This window comes from Canis lupus, chromosome 6, assembly GCF_003254725.2.
Source record: "Canis lupus dingo isolate Sandy chromosome 6, ASM325472v2, whole genome shotgun sequence".
NCBI classification, from domain to species: domain Eukaryota; kingdom Metazoa; phylum Chordata; class Mammalia; order Carnivora; family Canidae; genus Canis; species Canis lupus.
Genome location: NC_064248.1, coordinates 56157033 through 56174079, shown reverse-complemented (window position 1 = coordinate 56174079; position 17047 = coordinate 56157033). Strand labels below are relative to the sequence as shown.

At 35.6% G+C, this 17047-nt stretch overlaps 1 protein-coding gene across 11 annotated transcripts in view; it reads right to left on the bottom strand.

Moving 5' to 3' along the window:
• The window catches only part of EVI5 (ecotropic viral integration site 5), a 194883-nt gene that overhangs the window by 80389 nt on the left and 97447 nt on the right, over positions 1–17047 (bottom strand). The window lies entirely within an intron of this gene.

Here is a 17047-nt window from a genome sequence, read left to right as displayed (position 1 = left end):
CAATACAGTTACTAAGAGCAATCAAATGTAAAAGTCCAATCTCCCCATTACTTCTAGTTTATCTACTCCAAATAACTTTCCAATGAATAAAAAAGTCCAGTCATGGTATCTATGGATAAAACACATTACTCTTTGCTGGTAAACAGTTATTATACTAATCAAATCCAATTCATGAAAGATAAATATCTCCTTTTATCTGTCCATCCATCCAGATACTAAGAACTTGTTCTGACTCTATAGACATGCCCTGTATGAGAGTGTAGCCATTAGCCACATATGGCTACCCAGCACTTGAAATGTTGCAAGTCCAAATAAGAAAGGATGTAAGTGTAAATACAAACTGAATTTTGAAGATGTATTATGAAATAAAAGCAAAAAATACCTCATTAATAATTTTTATATTGATGACAGGATGAAATATTTTATACACAGAGTTTAAGAATATTAATTTCATCTATAATTATGACTCCTTTTAATAAGGCACTTTAAAATGCATATGTGGCTCACATTCTATTGCTATGGGACAATACTCTTATACACTACACAGTACACATTTACTGAAAATTCTATTTTAAAGTAATTCTTTTTTTAAATAAAAATAAGGCATTCACAAATGACGTGAACCATCCTAAATCCCAACAGAATAAAAATGTATTTGCTCTTAGAAATGTAGAGCTCTTTAAGGATATGCATGAAAATCACTGCTGGAAACCGAGAAAAAGAAGATGCTGCACAAAGAAATTAACCACAGAAGCACAAAACCTTTCCATCTCCTTTCCTGCTCTTTAATGTGAATACCAATGCAGCCACTTAAGAAATCCCTTTTTAAACCAGTTTCTATAAAAAGCTGTCCTAAGAAAGCAAAAAGATATCTAATTCACCATTATATAAGACTTCTTAAAAGAAACTATCATTTCACATTTAAATCACATAGTAAAGAAACAACTCAAAATTCCAAAATAGTCACAGAGAATCATCTCCTGATGAATTAGCTTGAATAAAGAATAGTTCCTTCTTCAATTAATAGTTTACTCTTTAATACATTAGGAATAAAACCGATGTCAAATTAAAACTTTATTTAAAAACTATTAAATGTTTAATTAAGACATAATACTCCCTTACCTCAGTTACTCAAAAAGATGGTTTTTTAAATGAATAGTTGACTTATTAAACAAAGGAGGACTTTTTAATTCAATGTATTAACATTATTTTTCCTAGTAATCTGGTACGATTAAAACAGTATTCTATTTTTTTTTTAAACAGTATTTCTATACAAGGAGTCTATGTGCAACAGGTATATCTCTTTAGTAAATACTTACCTTACTAAATAGGGAAAAAGGACTCTTGGAATAACCACATCCAAAATGCAGGTGCCACAAATTTTGTTTAATGGGACTGTGGTTATTCCATGAGTAATACTAGAATTTCTTGCCCTAATCTAAAGCCCTGACAACTGTAGTTCAGGTGTGTTTGCCAAGATTCTATATTAGGAGATCCCCAGGAAAACATCAAGCCCTGATGGCCCAAAAGAGAATGGAGTCACTGATCTGGTGTAAACCAACTGATATACCCAAGCACAAAAAGACCCTTGTACTAATATTGGGAACACATTTTTATCAATAAAATTTAAAAAACTTCTAATTGACTTCTATTGTTCAAGGGACAAATTATACATTCCATAGTTTATATGTTACTTCTTCCTTCATACTTCGCATTGAGTTGAGGGTTGTTCCTCAATCCACTGTAAACTAGCTTTAGTTCTTATCCCGTATTGAAACTGATCTCATCACCAACAACATCATATACAGTAACGATATAAAAAGTCAATGGTAAGCCCTTTTATTCAGCTTTTACTTTCACTAGACAGTATATGGAATTTAATACAACTGATCACTCTTAAAACTTTTTACTTAGATTTTGAGGTGCTACTCCTCCATAGTTCTACTATCCTATCTTCTCTGCTGCCTCTGCCAACTCTATTACTTCATATAGGTATATATGACTATATGTACATGTTTATGTGTCTATCAGTCCCCAGGGGTTCAATATTGTTTTCTGTCAATCTGTTTTTTTTTTAATTTTGTAGATTCATCCTATGTGAATATCTACAAACTATCTAATATAGTCTGTGTACAGGCAGTATCAACTGCTATATATATGTAGTCTGTATAGGCAGTGGATGAACTCACCAAGGAAAATTCTGTATAACAGTTAAAAAGGGAAAGTAGAGGGGAAAGAGGGACAGTAAGAGGGAGAACATACAATGATGAAATTCCAGGGACAGTATACACATAATACATAGAGAGCATAACACTCAAATCTGTATTATCAGCCCAGATCTTTCTACTAAGCTACAGATCCATATTCATAAGTTGTTACTAGTCTCTGCTATCTGGCTCAAAGCATCTCAAATTCACCTCACATTCAACATGTCAAAACTGAACTCCTCATCTTTTCGTCCTCAAGTATTTACTCTTCTGCTAGGGATCCAACCATGTAACAAATGACCAAGTCAAAACTTTCCCTCTTCTATTTAACCCATACTAATCACAAAACCTTAATATTTCTTCCAGGTATCTTTTGAATTTGTCTGCTCCTCTAATCTCTACTGTCCTTGTTTTTATTCATGCCCTCACCTCTTTCTCTGAACTGCTGCTATAGTCTTACACAAATCCCCTCCTATTATAGCACTTACAGTGGGTATTAGTATTCTGTTACATCTCATTGTAAATTATAATAAAAACAAGGCATTCTTACAATTCTACCACCTGGACTAGGTATGTGTTTTGCGATCCTACTGTTTTGAGTCTGAGGAAGTTTCGATTCTGTTTATTAATATAATTATGTTACTGAAAATTATATAAACATCAACATGGAATGAATCTAACTCTACGAAGTCAGTTTCACCCAATTATCAGTTTTCTAAATGGCAATTAGCCTTGTCCAATTATATTCATATGCATTTTTACTGAACAAAAAGTACTTCCATTGGAATCAGTTAATATTCATATAGGTTCAGTAAACAGAGATTCTACATTTAGACTTAGGGAGTTAGAAAAGGTTCTAGCGGGCAGCCCGGTGGCTCAGCGGTTTAGCATTGTCTTCGGCCCAGGGCATGATCCTGGAGACCCGGGATCGAGTCCCACATTGGGCTCCCTGCATGGAGCCTGCTTCTCCCTCTGCCTGTGTCTCTGCCTCTCTCTTTCTCTCTGTGTGTCTCTCATTAATAAATAAATTTAAAAAAATAAGAAAAAAGAAAAGGTTCTAGCATTTGTTTGGTTGTCTGAAACATGAACAAAATGTGGCCCACAGTGAGTGTACTGGAAATGCCAGATATGCCTTGGTTTAATGTAAAAGGGAAAAGTGATGACAAAGAAATTCAGGGAAGATGTAGACAAATCTCTTTGAATGGGCTAAAAAACATGAAGACATTTCTTTGTGTCCCATGGGAATGTTCACCAAAGGGTGACCTCAGCAAAGGATTTTAAAAATCAACTGGATAGGATGACCCACTTTGTGGATATCAGTCAGCTTTTTTCCTCAGTCACCGATCACTGTCCAATAGACTTATGAATGAAGCAGCCATGGTGGGAGGGATGGAGGTTATGCATGGACTCAGCAACCTAGACTTCCATTCACCAAGGTTTTGGCCACTGCTGAGAGCCCAATGTGCCAGCAGCAAAGGCATCTTCAACCCTGGGCCCCTGATATGACACCATTCCCTGGGATGACTAGCCAGCTATTTGGTGGCAGGTTGCTTACACTGGACTGCTTTTATCATGGAAGGGCAGCACTTTGTTCTTACTGGAACAGATACTTAGTCTAGATACAGATTTGTCCTCCCTGCACATAAATGGTTTTGTCAAAACTACTATCTATGGACTTACAGAATGCCTTATCCATTATCATGGTATTCCACAAAGCATTGCTTCTGATCAAGAAGTTCACCTAATATCAAAGAAGTGCATCAGTGGGCCCATGCTCATGGAATTCACTAGTTTTGCCATGTTTCCTAACATTCTGAAGCAGCTGGCTTGATACAATGGTGGAATGACCTTTTGAAGACCAAATTACAGTGCTAGCAAAATGGCAATATCTTGGGCTGGGGCAAGATTCTCCAGAATGATGAATGTGCTCTGAATCAGTGTTCAATATATGGTGCCTTTTCTCCCACAATCAAAATTCACAAACTCAGGAATTAAGAGGTGGAAATGAAGAATATGTGTGGAACACAGAAGATCCTTTAGAGTGTCTCTTACCATTATCATGCCCTGTGATAAAGGTCAATGAAACATTAAGAAGGATTAATAATGGCCCAGGAATGAAGGTCTGGATTACCTCCCCAAAGAATCATGATCAGCTGATGTGCTTGTTGAAAGCAAAAGGAATAGAGTGGATAGTGGAAGATGGTAGTTATAGAAGCTATGAGTATATGACAGAAATGAAATAGAGTGGATAGTGGAAGATAGTAGTTATAGAAGCTATGAGTGTATGACAGAAACGAGGACTGTAATTGTCATGAGTATTTCCTTCTAATTTTGCTACGAATATGTGTATTTTCTTTCATTTCTTTATCATATAAAATGTCTTGACTTTATATCCAAGTATTTATTGTTAGTTTTACATCATAGTATTTAAGTTATAGGATATCAAGAAAACATCACTGAAAGACTAACTTCTCTTCTGGGGAAGGCATTAGTGCATTTTCAGTTGTGCACAGGCTAATCCTATCATGCTAGTCCAAATTATGACTTTGTTGTTGTCTTTATGTGGAGACTAAGTAGGTTTATATGGAGATGCACATGGTTGCCAAGTTGACAAGAGTTGGACTTAATGATGGTTAATTTTGTGTGTCAACTTAAATTTGGGCCCCCAGCGGGCCAAGACTAAACATTATTTCTGGGTGTGTCTGAGGGTGTTTCCAGATGATTCAATAGATTGCCCTCTCAATGTGGGTGGGCATCATCCAATCTATAGAAGGTCTGAATAGAACAATAAGTGGAGGAAGGGAGGATTCATGCCCTGCCTGCTTGCCAGCTTGATCTGGGATATGGGTCTTCCCCTACCCTTGGACTGGAATTTATACTATCAGCTTCCCTGGTTCTTCGGCCTTTGAACTTTTACTCTCAAAACTGTGTGTGTGTGTGTGTGTGTGTGTGTGTGTGTGTGTCTCCCCTACTGACTGCGTCTCTGAAGAACTCTGACTAATGTATGATAAATTTTACAAATAAGAATTAAACTCACTGATTGGAATTTGATCCATTTCAAATTTGACCCATTAGAGCTTCTGCAATTGAATACTTTTTTGGTCATAATTTCCACCATTTCCAATTTCTTTCATTCAAATTATTTTTTCTTGGTTCAAATTTTTGCCGCTCTAAATACAGTCAGGAAAGTGATACTTCTGTCAATATTCAGCCTATTAAAAATTCTGCCTTGTCAGTTTTAGCCCTAAGTTTTGGTTTTTATTACTAGCAGCCTATGACATTCACCAAGCAAGTTGGTAAATAATGGAATAATGTTAATACTAATCCTAATAATAAGTACACCATTTATTTAACACTCACTATGCGCCAGGCATTACCCTAGAGAACCAACTCCCTTAAGTCTCAACAACCTTCAACTATACACAGGACAAACTATACCACAAAGAATTTAAGTAACTTGTCTTAAGTACACACAACCAGCAAGTGGAATTGGCATCAATGTGGCAATGTTAAAATACGCTGCTGTGGAATGTAAACTACCTGTTTCAAGGGGTTTGTTTTTGTTTTTAATTTTACACAGGAAAAAAGAAAGTCTTATTTACAAAACAGGGTGGTTTTTTTGGTTTGTTTTTGTGAAGCCTTTTAACTCACTCACAGTAGAAATAGAGATGTCAGGAAAGGTGACTGGTACCACAAAGCCTGAAAAAAAAAATTCAGCACATGTGGGCAACTGCCGGTTCCTTACCAGGAGGAAGTGCTATAAGGGGCAGAGGCTGTGAAACAGGTGAACACTGAGGAACAAAAATCCCTAGTTCCATGTCTATTTAGGAGAACTTAGCATGGCTCATCCACCTCTTTTTCGAGTTTTTCCAGACCAAACAGACAAAAAACCAAAATCCTGAAACCAACAACATTATAGCAAAACCTTAAATACAAACCAAAACAAAAACTAGGCTTCTATGAGGTCGACTGGAGTTCAGAATGCTAAACTTTTGAGAGGAAGAAAGAAAACCATCAAAGCCAAGGAAAGCTCAGAGATTTAAAAGCAGCTATCTAGCCATGTCCAAACTTTGACCATTCTTGATGCTGCTGTTTCATTTTAAGATGTTCTGTTCCACTTACTATAAAACAAGTTTTTTTTTAATATGAAAAGTGTACTTCATATTCACATGAGTAACCTGGACAAATATATGATTTATCAAATGAAAACTGCTACAATTACGATGGCTAAGTCAGCAAGGGACAATTTATTCAAAAGTCTATAAATAATGACTTCTTTACACTTAACATCAAATTCACTTTTGTCAGTGAGTCTCTTAAAGCTTCTGTGATACCAGCAATTCCACTCTAATGAAACAAATTGTCTTTAGTAGGTGAAGTCTTTGCTTTTCAATTCCATATGCTTTTTTGGTGTTACAAAAGTTACAAAGGTAGGATGAGTTACAGTAAAACCCTTAGTAATCTTTTTCTCTTGTGTCTTGGTAAAACAAAAAATATAGATTTTCACATTTAATGTCTGAAGGATACATGAGTGATATAATGAAAAGCAAAAATTTGTATTTGGAGAGGTTCTTGTATTATGAAGTAAAAAAAATTCCAACTGGAAAAAAGTTTGTCTACACAAATGTATCATATATTCCCTGAATTTAATTATGTATCAAGCAACTAAGTTCAAAACCTGATAATTAAGTGTCCCATTCAGGAACCCACATTTCATGGAACTCTATATTCTTTTTTATAGTATTTATCACAACTCTAACTAAATAATTAAGTGTACAATTAATTTTTAAAATATCTACCTCTATATATACAAGCAGTGCCAGGAAGTTTGGCTGATTTGCTACTGTACTGTCAGAACTAAACTGTGCTTTTCATAGTAAGTGAGCAAACAATATTTAGTGAGTAAATTAGCGAGTCAACTCTTGGTTCAAAAAACAACAATATGGGGGCCTGGGTGGCTCAGTCAGTTAAGCATTTGACTCTTGATTTTGACTCGGGTCATGATCTCAGCATCATGAGACTGAGCCCCATGCTGGGCATGCACCCTGCTTAAGATCCTCTCTCTCCCTCTTTCCTTCTATCTCTCCCCCCACCCAAAAAAGAAAAGAAAAAACCAACAATATAAAAAGTACAGTACAGGGAATACAGTCAATAATAACTTTGGTGACAGTGAGAATTTCATAATGCATAGAATTTTTGAATCATTATGTTGTATACCTGAAACTAATATGTCAACTATACTTTGATTAAATAACATCAACATTCCCTCTATTATATATTGTATGTTAAACATAGGTAGTGGTAACTGAATGTTGCAAAAATAACTTATAAAATCTATTTGTTTCAAAAATAAAATTTATAATAATATGGAAATACGGTACATTTCTACTGTCACATCTAAAGCACTTGAAAAAACTATTATTACACAAGGCTAGTAGTCCAGACTAGGATTTTTTTATCACAAAACAAAATCATAACAGAAAAAAATTAAGTAAAAAATTTTATCTTACAACAATAAAGAGAGAAAGAGACTCATAAATGTGAGTGGCTGCCAAAGGGGGAGGAAGAGGAGGGATGGGTGAAATAGGTAAAGGGAATTAAGCAGTACAAACTCCCAGTTTTAAAATAAACAAGTCATGGGATGAAAAGCACAGCATAAGGAATATAGTCGATAATACTGTGATATACTTTTATTGTGATGAGCATTTTGTAATGTATAGAATTACTGAATCACTATGTTGCACACCTGAAGCTAAACTTCATATATTAACTGTACTTCAATTTTTAAAAAATGTTATATGGGGCAGCCCGGGTGGCTCAGCAGTTTAGTGCCACCTTCAGCACTGGGCCTGATCCTGGAGACCCGGGATCAAGTCCCACGTCAGGCTCCCTGCATGGAGTCTGCTTCTCCCTCTGCCTGTGTCTCTGCCTCTCTCTCTCTCTGTCATGAATAATTTTTTTTTTAAAAAAATGTTATGTCCTTCTCTCTCTCTCTCTCTCTCTCTCTCTGGTCTCTCATGAATAAATAAAATATTTTTTAAAAAATGTTATGTCTTGCTCTCAGCCTCAGCATATGACCCCAAGAAGATTTCTATCATCCTCCCTACAAGCTCCAAATAGCTATTTAAAAAAAAAAAAAAAAAAAATCCAAAGCGTGTGGGTGGCTCAGTCAGTTAAGCATCTGCCTTCAGCATTGGTCATGATCCCAGGGTCCTAGGCTGGAGCCCCACTCTGGCTCCCTGCTCAGTGGGGAACCTGCTTCTCCCTCTCCCCCTGTGCTTGTGCTCTCTCGCTTTCTCTCAAATAAATAAAATCTTTAAAAATTATAAAAATTCAAGCAATATGAATGTACTATTTAAAGATCTAATACACTGAATTTTTTTTTGAAAAATTGGTATATCCTTTTAAAATGATTTGTTCCCAATATCTGAAAAATTATATACATCCTTTAAGGTCGAAGTTTGTCTCTGCAAATATATATATATATATATATATATATATATATATATATATATATACACACACACACACTCAAACTGCAAGGGTTTTTTTTTTAATGCTGAAGAAAATGTTTAAAAAAAACAATTACTTCCATTAAAGTGAATGTTCATTTATCACTTAAGCTGATAAAAAAAGATGACCACATATGAATGTAAAACATTTAATTTTAGACTAATGTCAAAATTAGTTTTGGAAGAAAACTTCTTAAAAAAAAGGGGGGGGGGGAACTCCTGTCCACATGTATAGGCATACTGATGAGCAGTGTTAAGAGTCTGCTAAATTTGTAAAATCATTACTCTATTTGAAAAAAAGACTTATGTAAACTTACTAATAATTACAAATTAAATGCCTTTTTCTTGAAATGTCCCTGAAGTAGAGCTAGAGTGTTTAGAATGCAGGAAGAGATGTTAAACGTTAACTTCCATATTCCTTTTTTTTTTTTTAATTTATTTTTTATTGGTGTTCAATTTACTAACATACAGAATAACCCCCAGTGCCCGTCACCCATTCACTCCCACCCCCCGCCCTAACTTCCATATTCCTAAAGAAAAGTAATCCACTAGGTAAGTCAGATGTGAGGCAATTCCTAATGCCGCTAAACACTTTTTCTAAAATAAATCATCTAGAAGATTTCATAACTTCTACTGAAAAACCAGTTGGTTTTAGTTTATTAACCTTTATTTGTGTGTTCATTTTAGGTAAGATGAGTTTTTATTCCTCATATCAAATCCTTGGTTCTTTTTTTTCTTTTTAGGATTTTATTTATTTATTTGAAAGAGAGAGCACAAGCAGGAGGGAGGGGCAGAGGCGGAGAATCCTGCTGAGTAGGGTAAGTAGCTCAAGAGAGGCTCCATCCCAGGCCCCGAGATCAGACCTGAACCAAAGGCAGAAGTTTAACTGACTGAGCCACCCAGGTGCCCCAAATCCTTGGTTCTTAAAAGTATTACATAATTCTTTCATGTTTTATTCTGGAATTATAGGAAAAGGAAGGACTGTCTGAAGAAATCTTTTCTAGCCTCCCCTTAAGTACTCCCAAGTACAAAGGTCCTGAGAACTTCAAAAGGCAGTCATTTCAGCACTCAGCAGTTTTAACTGTTAACAATTCTTGTTGATGCTTGATCCTAGTCAACAAACTGCTGGACAAAACTGCTTCTTCAGAATAACCTGAACGATAAGCTCTCAGGTATAGGTTAAAAAACTTAAATAGATCAAGCAAGACTCAAAGACCATTGGTTACCAGGAAATATTGTCTAAAAATACATTTATGCCCCACCACACTCAAAAGGGTCAGAGTCAAACATGCAGCTATATGAAATACCACTGGATCGGGCAGCCCCAGTGGCTCAGCGGTTTAGCGCCGCCTTCAGCCCAGGGCCTGATCCTGGAGACCCGGGACTGAGTCCCATGTCAGGCTTCCTGCATGGAGCCTGCTTCTCCTTCTGCCTGTGTCTCTGCCTCTCTTTGTGTCTCTCGTGAATGAATAAATAAATAATCTAAAAAAAAAAAAAGGGGGGATCCCTGGGTGGCGCAGCGGTTTAGCGCCTGCCTTTGGCCCAGGGCGTGATCCTGGAGACCCGGGATCGAATCCCAGGTCGGGCTCCCGGTGCATGGAGCCTGCTTCTCCCTCTGCCTGTGTCTCTGCCTCTCTCTCTCTCTCTCTCTCTCTGTGACTATCATAAATAAAAAAAAATTAAAAAAAAAATAAAAAAAATTAAAAAAAAGCAATACCACTGGATCATTTCTATTTCTAGGGGGTTCATGGAACATGTAAAACAAATACTTAAAGGAACAGTTTAATCTTAATGTTTGGTTTTATCTTATGGCTGGTTTAATATTTCATGTAATACTACTAAATACTAAGTATTAAATTTTATTTAATGTCCTAACTAGTAAATTTGCTAATAAATTCACTTGATCATTTTTGAAAACAACAATATCAGGTTTAAGCTATTAAAAGCCAGCACAAAATGAAATCAATGATTTGTCAAAGGCAATCATTCAATATTTGTGACTGCAGAAATGCTTTACAGGGGCACCTGGGTGGCTCAGTCGGTTGAGCATCCAACTCTTGGTTTTGGTTCAGGTCATGATCTCGGGGTTGTGATATCAAGCCCCACGCTGACTTTTACCTCAATGCAGAGTCTGCTTGAGATTCTTTTCCCTTCTTCTCCCTGCCTCTCTGTTCCTTGCCCAACTCGGGCACATGTGCTCTCTCTAAAACAAATAATCTTTAAAGAAAATAAAGAAATGCTTTTCAAATAACATCAAGGATCAAAACTAAGTAAAAATAAAATTTACCTTTTAAAAACTGCCGCTCAAAAGTTAAATTTATTACTGTGAAATAAGTATGGCATATCATTATAACAACAATATTAAAAATCATTAAAAAGTACATAAAACATTAAACAAACTAAAGTCCATGAATCTGGAGTGATATGAATAGATAAGTGAGTATAAAAGATTAAGGAGGAGGGCAGCCCCGGTGGTGCAGTGGTTTGGTGCCACTTGCAGCCCGGGGTGTGATCCTGGGGATCCGGGATCGAGTCCCACGTCTGGCTCCCTGCATGGAGCCTGCTTCTCCCTCTCCCGCTGTCTCTGCCTCTCTCTCTCTCTCTCTCTCTCTCTCTCTGTCTTTATGAATAAATAAATAAAATCTTTCAAAAAAAAAAAAGAAAGATTAAGGAGGAAAAAAAAGACTTTATAAAGGAACATTAGCTAATATGTGTAGAAAAAAATGAGAAAAATACGAAAATCACCATTTTGGTAACCTAGTTAGTGGATACTAAAACCATCAGGTAAAAGGTGAATAGAGGACAAGATATTTATGTGGCACAGAAGTATTTCCCAATAGATTACTTAATAGTCACAAAGAAGAAATCTTATTTTTACAAGGCAGAGAGTCTGTGGTAAACTCAACACGATAATCAAACTCAGTATCATTACAGTGAGAACAACTTATGTTATGTGCTTCCTGATTTAAAGCAAAATAAAATTCACATTATTGATCTTTTAGGTGTTAATATTTTTTAACTGACTCTAATTTACAGTAAATATAATACCATGAAGAACAACTCCAGAATATGAAACTTGACTCCATCTATCAGAAGTCAAAGTCATCTCTGACATTGGTTACTGCTTCTTCTTAATTAGTCAGTCTAGACAGAAGTTTATCAACTTATTAATGATTTCTAAGAATCAGTACTTGGTTTCATGGATATTCTCCATTTTTGTTTTGTATTGTTTTCAGTATCACTGATTTCTACTTTTTTTTTTAAAAAAAAGATTTATTTATTCATGAGAGACACAGAGACACAGGCAGAGGGAGAAGCAGGCTCCACGCAGAAAGCCCGATCCAGACTCTGGGATCACACTCTGAGCTGAAGGCAGACACCCAACCATTGAGCCACCCAGGCATCCCTACTCTTTTTATTTCTTATTCCTTCTACCTGCTTTCGTTTGAATTTCCTCTCATATGTCTAGTTTCTTAACCTTAGAATATCAGTTTGAGACTTATTTCCTTTCCTAATAGAAGCATTTAATGCTATAAATTTTCCACTACATACTGCTTTAGGTGAATCCTACAAATTTTGGTAATGCTGTGTCTTCAATTAATTCAATACATTCTAATTTCCTTTGAAATTTTTCTCTTTGACACATGGATAAAAATGCATCAATTTCTAAATATTTGGGGGATTTTCCAGATATCTATTACTAATTTCTAACTGAATGCTGTTAAAGACAATACTTTGTATGATTTCAATTATTTTAAATTTGTTAACATTTATTTTATAGCCCAGAATATGATCTACCTTTGTAAATGTTCTATGTGCACTTGAAAACAGTATGTATTCTGCTGTTATGTTATGCCAAACAGGTCAAGTTGGCATAGTTCCAAGTTGTTGCACAGGTCTTCTACATCCATATTGATTTTCCAACCACTTGTTTCATCCATTACTGAGACAGCGATATACTGAAGATGACAACCATAACCGCTAACTGTGGATTTGTCCATTTCACCTTCCAGATCTACCAGTTCAGCTTCACATACCTCTATTGCTAGGAGCACACATTAGGATACATATATTCCTAAATACATACAATCCTAAATAAGATTATGTCTTCTTTGTGAATTGACTCATGAAATGTCTCTCTTTATCAAGGAACTATTCCTTGTTCTGAAGTCTACGAGGGCACCTGGGTGGCTCAGTAGTTGAATATCTGCCTTTGGTTCAGGTCGTGATCCTGGGGTCCTGGGATCAAGTCCTGCATCAGGCTCCCTGTAGGGAGCCTGCTTCTCCCTCTGCTTGTGTCTCTGCCTCTCAAAAGAAAGAAAAGAAAAAAAAGAGAAAAAGGAAAAGAAAGAAATCAGTCTACTTTATGTGATATTAATACAGACACTCCAGCCTTCTGCTTAGTGTTTGCTAGTATATCTTTTTTCATCTTTTTACATTTTTTCCTAATCATAACTAGTAGTTGTAGCCAACAGTTATAGGTAGACCTCCTTGATCCTTCACTCCTGTAAATTCACTGTGAGGGAGTCACTCGCATTAGCTACTATGCTATCTAAATTTCCAATATTCATCTCAATGCGACCATAACTCTTGATTGAGACATGCCCAACCCCAGCCCTGAGGAAGCTCCCGTTCTTCTCAGGCTCCCCATACAAGCAAGCTAGTTCACTTGCTTCTGGTCCTACTCTGACCTTAACCAATGGGTTCCAGCACTGCAATGTAATATATTTTCCCTTATTCCCACCTTCTACTGCAATCACAAACTAAATGTGTCATTTCCTTGAGACACATTTCTTGACTTCTGCAGTCTCTTTTTCTTTAAACATTTAGGTAAAATTCAAATAACCATTTTCAAGTGAACAGTTAGGTGGCATTTAGGCCATTCAAAATGTTGTGCAGCTACCAATTCTACCTAGTTCTAAGAACATTTCCATCACTTCAAGTAAAACCTCTTACAGAGAAAGCAGCTTCTCATTCCTTTCCCACCTCAACCTTTTGGCAAACACAAATCTGCTGTCTCCATGGATTTATCTATTCTGGATGTTTCATATAATAGAGTCATGCGTTTTTGTGTCTGGCTTCTTTCACTTAAGATTTTGGAGGTTCATCCATAGTAAAGTACTTCAACCCTGTTTGTGGCTGAATAGTATTTCACTGTATGCATATACCACAATTTGTTTATCCATTCTTCCACTGATAGACTTTTGGGCTATGTCTACTTTTTTTGTAGATAATGTTGCTACAAATGTGTGTACACATACTTGTTTGAGTATCAGTTTTCCATTATTTTGGGTATATACACAGAAGTTGAATTTTAAGTCATATGGTAAGTCTGTTTAACTTTTTGAGGAACCGCTAATTTCCACCAGCAGTGTACAAGGATTCCAAGTTCTCTATCTCCTCGCCAACAATTGATTTTTTAAAATTATTATTATAGCTGTCCTAGTGTGAATTGGTACCTTGTTGCAATCTGCATTTCCCTAATGACTAATGCGTTGAGTTCTTTTCATATTCTTGTTTTCCACTTGTATATTCTCTTTGGAGAAAGGTGTAATCAAGTCCTTTCTTCATTTAAAAATTTTTTTGAGGCACAACTGACATATATTAGTTTTGGGTGTAAAATGTAAAGATTCAGTATTTGTATATATTGTGATGATCACCACATCAAGTGCTGGATGCTGTTAACATTTGTCACCATAAGGTCACAAATTTTTTGTAATGAGAACTTTTAAGATCTATTATCTTTTCAACATGCAACACAGTAACTATAGTCACCATGCTGTACATTAAATCCTCATGACTTATTTGTAACTAGGAATTTGTAACTTTTGACCCCTCTTCATCTGATTTCACCTCCCCCTCCCCATCTCTGGCAACCACCAAACTGTTCTCTATGAGCTTTTTTTTTTTTTTTTTTTTAAAGATTTCACATATAAATGAGATCACATGTTGTTTCTTTCTCTGATTTATTTCACTTAACACCCTCAAGGTCCATCCATGGTTGTTGCAAATGGCAAGATTTCATTCTTTTGTGGCTGAGTAGTATTTCTGTGTGTGTGTGTGTGTGTGGCATGTACACATGTGCATATGTACATGTGTGTACACAATCTTTATCCATTCATAAGACGCTTAGGTTGTTTCCAAGTCTTGATTACCATAAATAATACAGCAATCTTTTGCTCATTTTAAAATTGTGTTGTCTTTTTTTTAGTTTTAAAAGTTCTTTATATATTCTGGATGCTAAATTTCTATCAAATAGGTGATACAAGTATTTGCTACCATTCTGTAAGATGCCTTTTCATCTTCTGGATAATGTCCTTTGATGCCCAAAAGGTTTTAATTTTAATGAAGTCCAATTTACCTGTTTTCCTTTGTTGTTTATACTTTTGGTATGAAAAAACTCATATTCAAGAATCCATTGCCAAATTCAAGGTTATGATGATTTATTCATATGCATTCTAAGAATATTATATGGCTTTAAAACCATAAAAGTTATTTTAAAATGATAAAATCTCTTTTTAAATCCATTTTAAATTAAATTTTTATATGTTATGTGGTAGGGGTCCCAGTTCATTCTTTTTCATGAAGATATACAGTTTTCCCAGCACCATTTGTCAAAGAGATTATTCTTTCCTCATCAAATGGTCTTGGCACCCATGTTAAAAAATCAACTGGCCACAGATAACATGGGTTTATTTCTGGACTCTCAAAATTCCTAACCCATTGATCTATATGTCTATATTCATGACAGTATCATATTATTTTGAATACTCTAGCATTGTAGTAAGTTTTCAAATTGGGACATGTGAACCCTTCAATTCTGTTCTTCTAATATTGTTTTTAATATTTAGGGCTCCTTGCAATTCCATGTGAATTTCAGGATCAGCTTTCCCATTTTTGCAAAAGACAATTAGAGTTTTGTGGATAATACTGGATAGTGTTGATATCTTAACAATATTAAGTCTTCCAATTCTTAAGCATCAGACATCCTTCCATTTATTTGTCTTCTTTAATTTCTTTCATCAACAGATGAATAAACAATGATTCACAGTTTTCAGTACAAGTCTTTCATCTTCTTGGTTAGATTCATTTCTAGGTACCACAATGAAATATCACCACCAATTAAGGGATGGCTATACTATAAAACAAAAAACAAAACCCAAAAACACAGAAAATAACAAGAATTGATGAGGAAGTAAAAAAATTTATTAGAACTCCTGTACATTGCTGGTGAGAATTAAAATGGTACAACCATTGTGGAAAACAGTTTAGTGGTTCCTCAAAAAGTTAAACAGAATTACCGTATGATCCAGTAACTCCACTTCTAGGTATATATGCCAAAGAATTAAAACAGGGATTCAAACAGATACTTGCATGTTAATGACCACAGTCGCATTATTCATAATAGCCAAAAGGCAAAAAACCAAAATGACCAAAGACGAACAAATGGATAATCAAAATATGGTATAACCATAAAGTATTATTCAACCACCATAAAAACTAAATTATTATACCCTGAAGATACCATGCTAAGTGAAATAAGCAAGACACAAAAGGACAAATATTCTAAGATTCCACTTATATGACTTATCTACAAGAGGCAAATTCATACAAGACAGAAAGGAGAGCAGAGATTATCAGGGGAAGGAGAAAGGGAAGACTATTTTTTAATAGATACAAAGCTTCTCTTTGGGATCATGAGAAAGTTCAAGAAATAAATGGTGGTTATTGTTCACAGCACTGTAAAATATATTTAGTGCCCCCGAACTGTGCACCTAAAAGGTTTTTCTCATTTTATCACAATAAAGAAAAAATTGCCAAAAAAGAAAAAAGTGAGTGTATATGCTAACTGAAAGAAGTCAGACACAAAATCCTCATACCTTATGATTCCATTTATATGAAATCCTAAAAAAAGGCAAAACTACAATGACAGAAAGCAGAACGGCTGCTAGAAGTGGAGAAATGAACTGCGAAGGGACATGACAGAAATTTGGGGGGTGAGAGACATACTCTATTTTGGTTGAGGTGATGTTATACAACTAGATGTATGTGTTAAAACACATCAAACTATACATTTAAATTGGATGAATTTTATTGCATGTGAATGTACTCAATTAAGTTCATTTAAATAGTCAAAGAGACTTCAGATGGTCTAGCCCTATGCAATCATTTATTTTTTAAAAGATTTTATTTATTTATTCATGAGAGACGCACACAGAGAGAGAGAGGACAGACATAGGCAGAGGGAGAAGCAGGCTCCATGCAGGGAGCATGACGTGGGACTCAATCCCGGGTCCCCAGGATCAGGCCTTGGGCTGAAGGCGGCGC